At 36.4% G+C, this 10,333-nt stretch overlaps 1 pseudogene; it reads left to right on the forward strand.

Moving 5' to 3' along the window:
* Positions 1–7,946: 7,946 nt before the first annotated feature.
* Positions 7,947–9,895, forward strand: LOC118900556 (annotated as a pseudogene).
* The last annotated feature ends 438 nt before the right edge of the window (positions 9,896–10,333 follow it).

The following is a 10,333-nucleotide window of genomic DNA, read 5'->3' on the forward strand; positions in this document are numbered from 1 at the left end:
TAACTTTTTGTCTTGATACCCAAATGAGCTTTTGTTTTTAAAAATTTTATTAAGTCCAATAATTTTAATAGAATATTTCCTGGGTTTGATCATTCTGGATCAAAATTCATAGGTACCCAGTAGGCATCAGTACAAATTTCCATTTTTTTAGTTACAGGAAATGTTTTCTAAGCTATCATTTTTTCTTTTCTATTTGTTCTTTTTCCATGCTTTGGATTTGTTCAGAAAGTTCTATTGTGTCTATTTTTTATCTTCCTTGCCTATCTTCAATAACGAACACTTTTTATTGAATCCTTTTACCTTTCTTTTTGGTTTTTATAATTGTCCTCTTAATCTAAATTTCAAAAGGCATTTTCTATTTATTTACTTGTGTTTCTTCTAATTAAGATGCCATTTATTAAGTAATTTTTCTTTTATTTTAGTTATTTCTTGAGTTGTATTACCATATTTCTGCTTTACTCTAATTCTCATTTATGTTGCTCTTTCATTTCCAAATGATATAAGATGGTTTAAAACTCATCTTAAACTTTTCATTTTCTGTGGGGATGTTATTCTTCACCTTATTACCTTTTTGTCTTATAATAAACGTATGGAATTTGACCTTGACAATGATCTGTTACTTATTTTTATGGAAAAGAGTTTTTCTGATGTTTTAAAAGGAGGCATAGTTCAGAGATTTTCTAACTTAAAAGTGCTCTTATTTTCTAAGAGTGTTAAAAAAAATACTGTCATGCTTTCTGAAATTTTATGGGTCTCTTAACTCAACCCCACTTTATCCGGTCATTTTCTTTTTTTCTGTCTCTGTCCATACATTGCTTAATTTTGATTGCACTCAGCAGTTTCTCCTCTGTGTGTAGCTTTGGCCTGGCAGGGAGCCCTGGCTAGTCAGCCTGGGGAGTTTTTAATGGCTAGAAACACCTAGCTTTTTAGTGGTTACTGTACAGTCATTGTGCCCACAAACAAAGCAAATCTCTTCCTCATTTCAGCTGTTGTTTTCAAGTTGGCCCAGGGTGACACCTATCACTTTCAGGCATGGCAGGTACCTTGTAGCTTCTTTGTTTTTTGCCTCACAGATATGAGTGCCATGCAGGCTTTTGGTCTTTTTAAAAATTAAACCTACTTGTATTTTGGGAACCATAGGAATATCTTGCTGCCTAGTTTTATTGTAAATATTGTCCATGAGTTTTGTTTTTGCTAAATAATTTTACTGTTTTGATGTGAAAATTTAAAAAGATTAAGCCATTTGTCAAGAATTCTCCACTTAGTATTTCCTTAAATACTTTACTGGGAAAGTTTTTTCTGGATATCCAGTGTTCCAAATTGCTAGATACAGAAGTCCTTTTTAGACATTTAAATTTCTTGCAATTAATGAAATATTAGAATTTATTCTTTGAATTTTCTGGATATCCAGTGTTCCAAATTGCTAGATACAGAAGTCCTTTTTAGACATTTAAATTTCTTGCAATTAATGAAATATTAGAATTTATTCTTTGACTTTTTCTATGTTTGTTTTATACTTACTTTGTCATTTATTTGAATTTTATTTTTTAATATTTATCTAATTTGAAATTATATTTCTCATTTTCTTTTTTAGAAGTAAACAGAAAGATCCATGGATCTTCCCCCACCCCCAAAATTTCTCTTTAATTGCACCTCTGGGCTGGTGGGAATATGAGGAAAATCTCAAAAGTTCAGAATGGTAAGAAACTACAAACTCATTTCCCCAATATTGCCACACAAAAATACATATAAAATTATATAATTTTTGTAATTTGGATCTGTGAGTTTATTTTTTTGCTTTTAAAATTGTAACTCATTGAATAGGCATTCATATACGGTAAGGAAACTGTTAAATAACCAATGCCCAAAGTTATAATCCTAAAACATACATGCATGGAAATTCAAAATGGATATTGCAGACTCCTACTGCATCCTCAAAAGGTTTCCACAATTGCCCTGGTCATTATGTTCAAACAGGCAGACGGCAGAAGAAGGCCTAGAGAAAATCTAACTTCTTTTAAATCACCTTGGGTCACATTTTATTTGTGAGAACCAGTCCAATGTCCTTAGGTAGACATCAGGGAAAATGGTCCTTGTCCACTCAGCTACTTTCTAGTTAATTATGCTATAGAAGGGTGCAGTCTTAAATCTCTATCAGGTGTTTTCAGTGACTGTCAAAAACTCAAAACACTTATGGACATTTTAATAAGTGTAATTAAAGTGATCATTACTAGGGATAAAAAACACATTAAACCAATATACTGCTCATTTATTTTCACTTTGATAGCTCAAGAGCGCTGAATTTTTTTTTTTTTTTTTGGATGCACCGGGTATTACTTGCGACAGGCAGGCTCCTTAGTTGTGGCTCACGGGCTCCTTAGTTGTGGCATGTGAAATCTTAGTTGCGGCAGGCATGTGGGATCTAGCTCCCTGACCAGGGATCGAACCCGGGCCCCCTGCATTGGGAGCGTGGAGTCTTAACCACTGCGTCACCAGGGAAGTCCCTGTCTTTCTTTTTTAATCTTAGACTTATTCGAAGAAACATATGTTTGTCGAAAGAGCTAAATGACACTAGCCTAGTTGAACTGTCACTGATGTGACATTAGCAGAATGCCTGGCCCCGCCATTTCCTAAATTTGTTTCCTTGGACAAGTTATTTAATCTCTTTGCTTCTTTTTATTTAGGTATAAAATAGAGATATAAATTATACCTGACAGAGTAATAGAGAGGATTAAATAAATTATGATTTATAATACACATAAAATAGAGCGGCACACAGAAAGTCCATCTGTTGTTGTTTTATTTTTTTATTATTAAATATTCTCTAATTATCTATAAAATTGAATGCTAGAAATTACTTGAGATAGCATTTACAAAATATTTTGAAAATAATATATTCCCATGCAGATGCAAAATATTATCCCCCAAAATGCTATTTAGCTTTGGCAAACACCCCGAATTTCCCATTTAATCACCCTTTCTGCCCGGATTCTTTTAATTGGTAACTAGTGGATGTTCCTGTCCTAATAAATATATTTTAAACTAGGTTCTATCCCTTATAGGCATGAAATAGTGTGAGCCTGTTTCTTCTTACAGATCTCACTAAACACATGGATCTGGTTAAGTCCCAGGGTGAAAGAGGGGCGGAAAGCACTATTATACAACCTGCATATTTCCCCTGTGGACAATCTATGGAGAGAATGATATAAGCCATCCTTTGAAACAGTCCATGTGGTACATAATAACCCTGTGGTATCTCAAAATAGGATTTATTTAGTCATTTACATGATAGTTTTGAAAGACATACATCTTGTGACGCTAAAGCCCAACTGTATTAAGTCATCAAAGATAACCACTACTGAGGGGAGGCATAGCTGATTGGTTAAATTCTAAATGAGGACACAACCTGAAGGAATAGATCCATGTAACATTTGTCATAATTTATACCCAATCTTGACAAACTGCTTTAAAAAAAAAATCAAAATAGGTATAATAAAATAGCTGCCAAATTGAGTAGTCCATGTGCTTCACCCTAGTGGTGTGCTAAGTGGTTTACAGATTGAGTATCTATGGAAAACAAAGAATCTTTTTTATAATCCTCCAGGAAATTTAGGCCGTCAAATATTGTATTATTGTCTCCAATTATATATGAAGAAAAGTCAGGAATTGCAGATGTGTGGGATGCATGAATTTCCATATTTCATAAGAAATCATGTAAATGTCTAAAATATAGTTCTCAGTAAAAGCTATTATCTTTGGAATGCCATTCATATCACATGCTTCTTTTTAGTGCCTTCTAAATATGTGTTCCCTCTAGAGTTGGCTTGGTTTGAGTGTATGTTCTCCCAGTTGCCAATTTCTTATCAAAGAATTTAGAACTTAATAGATAGCACACTTCTGGACCAGACCAATTCCCTTTCTCTCACTATATGGAGGAAGAATCTGCAGTTCAGAGAGGTTAGTTAGCAAGTGTTTAAAAATAATGCCTTAACATATTGTGCTCAAAAGCTATCTTGTAGAATGCATGAATGAATTAATGTCACCCAATCAGTGGAAACACTGGCACAACACAGATTTTTGTTCTTGACCCTTTTTCTCTTGGTTAAAGACTTAATGCTCAGGCTCCAGCCTTTTGTCATGATGTAATATGTGTTAAATAGAGGTGTAAAGTCATTCTGAGTGAACAATGATTTGCATAACTTGGTTCATGCTGTCAGCATGAATTGTAGAGACATAATTTTACTGCTGAGTTTTCTGTGTTTTATATTCCCCCTCCGTGGTAAGCAATGAGGTTTATGGTTGTTATTTCATTTGAACTTCGAAAGAACTCTGTGAGAGATAGAGCAGCTATTATTATGAGAAAACTGATAGTCTGGTGTTACAAAACCTGGCAGGAATTTGTGGATGCGTTCACATATAGCCCTAAATAATTTCTTTTTCTCTTCTATTCTTTAGAAAGTCAGAACAATGTTTTATGTACAAATATATTACACTTGTATGTGTGTACTTAAGATGGGGACAGTGAGAATGTGCGACTCTCCCTCTTTTATCATAAGCTATTTCGCCACTAAGATTCCGTATGTCTAGATATGTTTATAGGCATCTTCCAGGAGCTTATTTACGAGCACTCTACAAAGCTCACCAGGACATATGATAATTCATGGGAAGACAGAAACACTATTGATAATGAAAGCTTTAAAAAAGATAATTCCCTTTGCTAAAAGCATAAAGACAATATATTTGCTCAGCTGATCTCCAGTGACTTGTGTCTCAGTGCTTTGGAGAAAATTTACTGGAGGAAAAAAACCCAACAAAATGGAAACCAAAATTTAAAATAACAATTTTTCCTCCCAACAAACAATAGTCCAGGAACAAATTACTTCACTGGTCAATTCTACCAAAACTTTAAAAGAGAATTAATACCAACCCTTCTCAAACTCTTCCAAAAAATAGAAGAGAAGGAAAAACTTCCAAACTCATTTTACAAGGCCAGCATAACCCTGATACAAAAACCAGACAACAATACAACAAGAAAAGAAAATTACAGGCCAATATCTTTGTTGATCATAGATGCAAAAATCTTCAACAAAAAAAAATTAGCAAACTGAATTCAACAGCACATTAAAAGGATCATACACCATGATCAAGTGGGATTTATTCCAGGGATGCAAGAATGGTTCAACAACCACAAATTAATGTGATACACCACTTTAAAATGAAGGATAAAAAAATCATATATCCATCTTAATAGTTGTAGAAAAAACATCTGATAAAGTTCAACATCCATTTGTGATAAATCTCTCAATAAAGTGGGTACAGAGGGAACATAACTCAGCATAGTAAAGGCCATATATGACAAACCCACAGCTAACATGGTACTCAATGGCAAAAAGCTGTAAGCCTTGCTTCTAAAGATGCCTACTGTCTCCACTTTTGTTCAACATAGTATTGGAAGTCCTAGCCACAGCAATTAGGCTAGAAAAAGAAGTAAAAGGCATTCATACTGGAAATGAAGAAGTAAAACTTACTTTTTTACATCATGATACTATGTACAGAAAACCCTGAAGACTCCACCAAAATCTTGTTACAACTAATAAATGAATTCAGTAAAGTCACAGGATACAAAGTCAATATACAGAAATCTATGGCATTTCTATACATTAATGATGAACTATCAGGAAGAAAAATTGAGAAGACAATCCCATATACAAATACCTCAAAAAGAATAAAATACTTACAAAAATTTAACCAAAGAGGTGAAAGACCTGTACACTGAAACCGTAAAACACTATGAAAGAAATTGAAGATGACACAAATAAATGCCAAGAAATTTCACGCTCATGGGATGGAAAGATTAATACTGTTAAAACGTCCATACTACCCAAGGCCATCTATAGATTCGGTGCAATCCCTAAATGTGCATAGTGTCAATGGCACATTTCACACAACGCAAGTATATAATTCTAAAATTTGTATACAGCCACACACACACACAAATAAAAACAAAAAAATAAATAGCCTAAGTAATCTTCAGAAAGAACAATAAAGCTGGAAATATCATGCTCTCTGATGTCAAACTATACTACAAAGCTACATTAATTAAAACACTGTGATGCTATGTTAAGTAAAAAATATTATAGAACAATATGAATAGTATGGTTCTATTTGAGGAAGGTATCATAAAATACATATGTAGGCAAAATTAAGAAAATAAAAATCATTGACTTGTTAATATTTTGTTGTAGCTTCTGAAGTTGGTACAAGGAATGTGGGCTATTTAAAATAAAAAATGAAACAAAGAAAAACACAAAACAAAAACAACAAAAATATAATTAAAACAGTGTGATACTGGCATGAAAAAAGACACATAGATGAATGGAACACAATCTAGAGACCATACATAAACCCACACATACATGGATGATAAATTTATTATGAAAAGCCAAGAATATACAATGTAGAAATAGTCTTTTCAATAAATGGTTCTGGGAAAACTGGACAGCCACATGCAAAAGAATAAAATTTGACCACTATCTTATGCCATGTGCAAAAATTAAACTAGATTAAAGACTTGAATGTAAGACCTGGAACCATAAAATTCCTAGAAGAAAATGTACTTGGTAACCTCACTGACATTGGTATTAGAAGGCTTTTGTGGATCTGACTCCAAAGGCAAGGGAAACAAAATCAAAAATAAATAAGTGGGACTATATCAAAGTAAAAAGCCTCTGTACAGCAAAGGAAACCATCATCAAAATGGAAATGCAACCTACTAAATGGGAGAAGATATTTGCAAGTCATGTATCTATTAAGGGGTTAATATACAAAATAAATAAAAAATTAATAAAACTCAATATTAAAAATCCAACAATCTGATTTTAAAATGGGTAGAGGATCTGAAGAGACATTTTTCCAAAGAAAACATACAAATGGCCAACAGGTAGGTAAAAGGTACTCAGTACTGCTAATCAAGGAAATGCAAATCAAAACCACAATGAGGTATCACCTCACATCTGTTAGAATGGCTACCATCAAAAGGACAAGAGGTAATATATACTGGTGAGAATGTAGAAGATGTGCACTGTTAATGGGAATGTAAATTGACGCAACCAGTATGGAAAACAGTATGTAGAGTCTTAAAAACATTTAAGAACAAAACCACCGTATGACCTAGCTATTCCACTTCTATTTATCTGAAGAAGACAAAAACACTAATTCTAAAAGATAAATGCACCCCTGTGTTCATTACAGCATTATTTGCAATAGCCAATATATGGAAACAACCTAAGTATATTGATGGTTGAATGGATAAAGAAGATGTGACATTTTATATGTGTATACACACACATATATACTGTATATACACGTACATATACATATATACATATACATATATATATATATATATATATATACACACACACACACACACACACAAACACAATGGAATACTACTCCGCCATAAAAAAATGAAATCCTACTGTTTGTGACATCATGGATGGACCTTGAAGATAGTATGTTAAGTGAAATAAGTCAGCTGGAGAAAGACAAATAAATACTGTATGATTTTACTCATATGTGGAATCTAAAACAACAGCAACAATAAAACCAACTAATAAATAAAATAAAACAGAAATATATTCATAGATACAGAGAACAAAGTAGTGGTTACCAGAGGGTAAGGGAGTTGGGGGGGGGGCAAAATAGGTGAGGGGGGTTAACTGTATGTGATGGGTGCTAACTATATACTGTGCTGATCTTTTCACAGGATAGTAAACACATGTCAAGTCATTATGTTGTATACTTGAAACTAACACTGTTATATGTCAAGGCTATCTCAATTTTAAAAAAGAAAAAAATAATAATTGAAGCAAAAAATAATTATTTTGTTACCCAATGTCTTCCTGAGGAAAAAAAAAAACTCTCCCTTTTAGGAGGCACCGACTATGGTAGCAGGTGACCTGGCGGCATCAGAACTGGTGATAGCATTGCTATCAGGAGTCACTGGAAGCATCCAGGGTTTACTGGTGAGCTAATGGGCAATACTGGGGTAGTGTAACAGCAGATTGGAGGTGTCTTGACAGCAAACAGGGAGGCACTTTTGTTGGCTTTGGGATCAGGGTAGTGCATGCTTTGCCGCCACTCAAGGAGACAAGCTCAGAGCACACCTGTAAGCTCTTACCGGGACATACGGAAACTGGTGCAGGGCCTCCTGAACCCCCGTCACCCAGCAAGGTCAGCAGTCCCTGAACCTGGCAGCTGTCTATGCCAGTAATGAGATCAACATGAGTGATGTCAAGGTCTATAGCTCCCACTATGACGAGATGCTGGCCCAGAACACAGCTGCATTGCACCTAGCGATCTACAGTGCTGCACATGACATCCTGATTGAGCGGTACAAGTGCTCAGAGGGGATTCAGAAGTATGACTACAACCTCAAGTTTGCCTTTGGGGACTCCACTATGACATTCAGAAGAGTATTCAGATGAAGACTGATGCCTTCCGTTATATGCAACTGGGGAATGCCTCTAGGGTCCTCCAACTCTGCAGGATGAGGAAGTGATCCACCTGTTTGGGGGCACCCAGCATACCCCCTGTACCAGGTGGGCAGTTTCTACAGCAAAGTTCCCTCCATCATACATTTCATGGACATCTTCTACTGCCAGAGATGTCACTGTTCTGCATGGTAGACCACTTCCTGGCTCATGATCTGGAGTTTGACCAAGTGTACCAATACAAGGATGTGATGGAGGTCATTCAAGATGCCACACAAGACATGACCTCATATACCAGTGGATTGAGTGGGGACCTAGAGAAGTACATCCCAAAAGTGAATATTGCTATCCTGAGCCACCTGGTGGCCCATGGGAAACAGCTGTTCCTCATCACCAACAGCCCCTTCAGCTTCGTGGACATGGAGATGTATCATATGGTGGGTCTTGATTGGTCAACCCTTCAATGAGGTTATCCTCCAAGTGGACAAGTCCAGCTTTTTTCACCAACCAGCACAGTACTGCAGAAAACTCAATGAAAAGGGCTTAGTCCAGTGGGACCATATCACCTGCCTGGAAAGGTAAGGATCCTTCCACAGGGAAACCTGTTGGACTTCCTGGTCTGATGGAATGGGATGGCCTCTGCATGCTTTACTTTGGAGAACACCTCAACAGTAACCTGGAAGATTTCATGCCCCAGGACGACTGGTGCAGTGGTGCCATCATGCCCAAGCTGGAATACGAGATCCACATCATCAACGCAACACAGAACAGGACCTATGCTCACAGACCCTGAAGTTGCATTCATGGGACTGCTGGAGCATAGGTAGACCATCCAGGATGTGAAGTCCAGGCAGGTGCTGTGTGCCTGGAAGAAGGAACAGCAGGAGCCGAGTTGCATCACCTAGGTCCTATTCAATGCTCAGTTTGGGAACATCTTCCACACCTTCCAAAACCTCACCTTCTTCTCAGGGCATCTCTTGTGTGTATCTGACCTTGGCATGGCCTCCCTAGGTTAACTGCTCAACCACTGAGTGGCTTTTACCTCATCCAGGCCCTACTCACCCCTGTAGCATGAAGCAACCTGCTGGATGGACCGACCCTGCACCTGCTGCAGGAAGATGCCTCTCCTTGGCAACGTGGCCCACATGTGCCGAGGGCACCTCTATTGTCAAGGAAAGGCCCCTGCCCTTCCTGCTCCGCCCACACTGGATGTCTGTCCACACAAGCAGCAAAGGTGGTCTTCTTCTCGGAAAAAACAACAGAAACAAAAACAAAGCCCCCAGAATTATACTGCACAGCAATCAGAAAGGCTAAAAGAGCCAAGATACCAAGGGTTGGCAAGGATATGGAGAAACTGGAGCTCTCTCACATTAGGAGTGCGAGTTTTATATCCATGTTGAAAGACTGTTTGGCAGTGCCTACTAAGGCTAAATATACATAATCCCTGTTACTTAGATTTCCAATTTTAATGGAGACTCGAGAGAAATGTATATATATGATTACCAAAAACCGTGTATACGAAACTCTATAGCAGCATTGTTCATACTAACCTTGACTGAAAATAACCCCAAATCCATCAACAGTAGAATTGGATAAAAGAACTGTGGCATATTCATTCAATGGAATAATTTCCAATAATAAAATTAAACGAACTAGTGTTAAGTGCAACAACATAAAAGAATCTCATCCACAAAATGTAGCACAACAGATGTCAAATATAAAAAATATAGCTCTTATGATTCCATTTATATAAAATTTAAAACTGATGAAACTAATCTATAGTACTGGGAATCTAGATGGGATTGGGGGAGGAGGTCGTCTAAGTGACTGGAAGAAGG

Source organism: Balaenoptera musculus, chromosome 9 (genome assembly GCF_009873245.2).
Source record: "Balaenoptera musculus isolate JJ_BM4_2016_0621 chromosome 9, mBalMus1.pri.v3, whole genome shotgun sequence".
Classification (NCBI taxonomy): domain Eukaryota; kingdom Metazoa; phylum Chordata; class Mammalia; order Artiodactyla; family Balaenopteridae; genus Balaenoptera; species Balaenoptera musculus.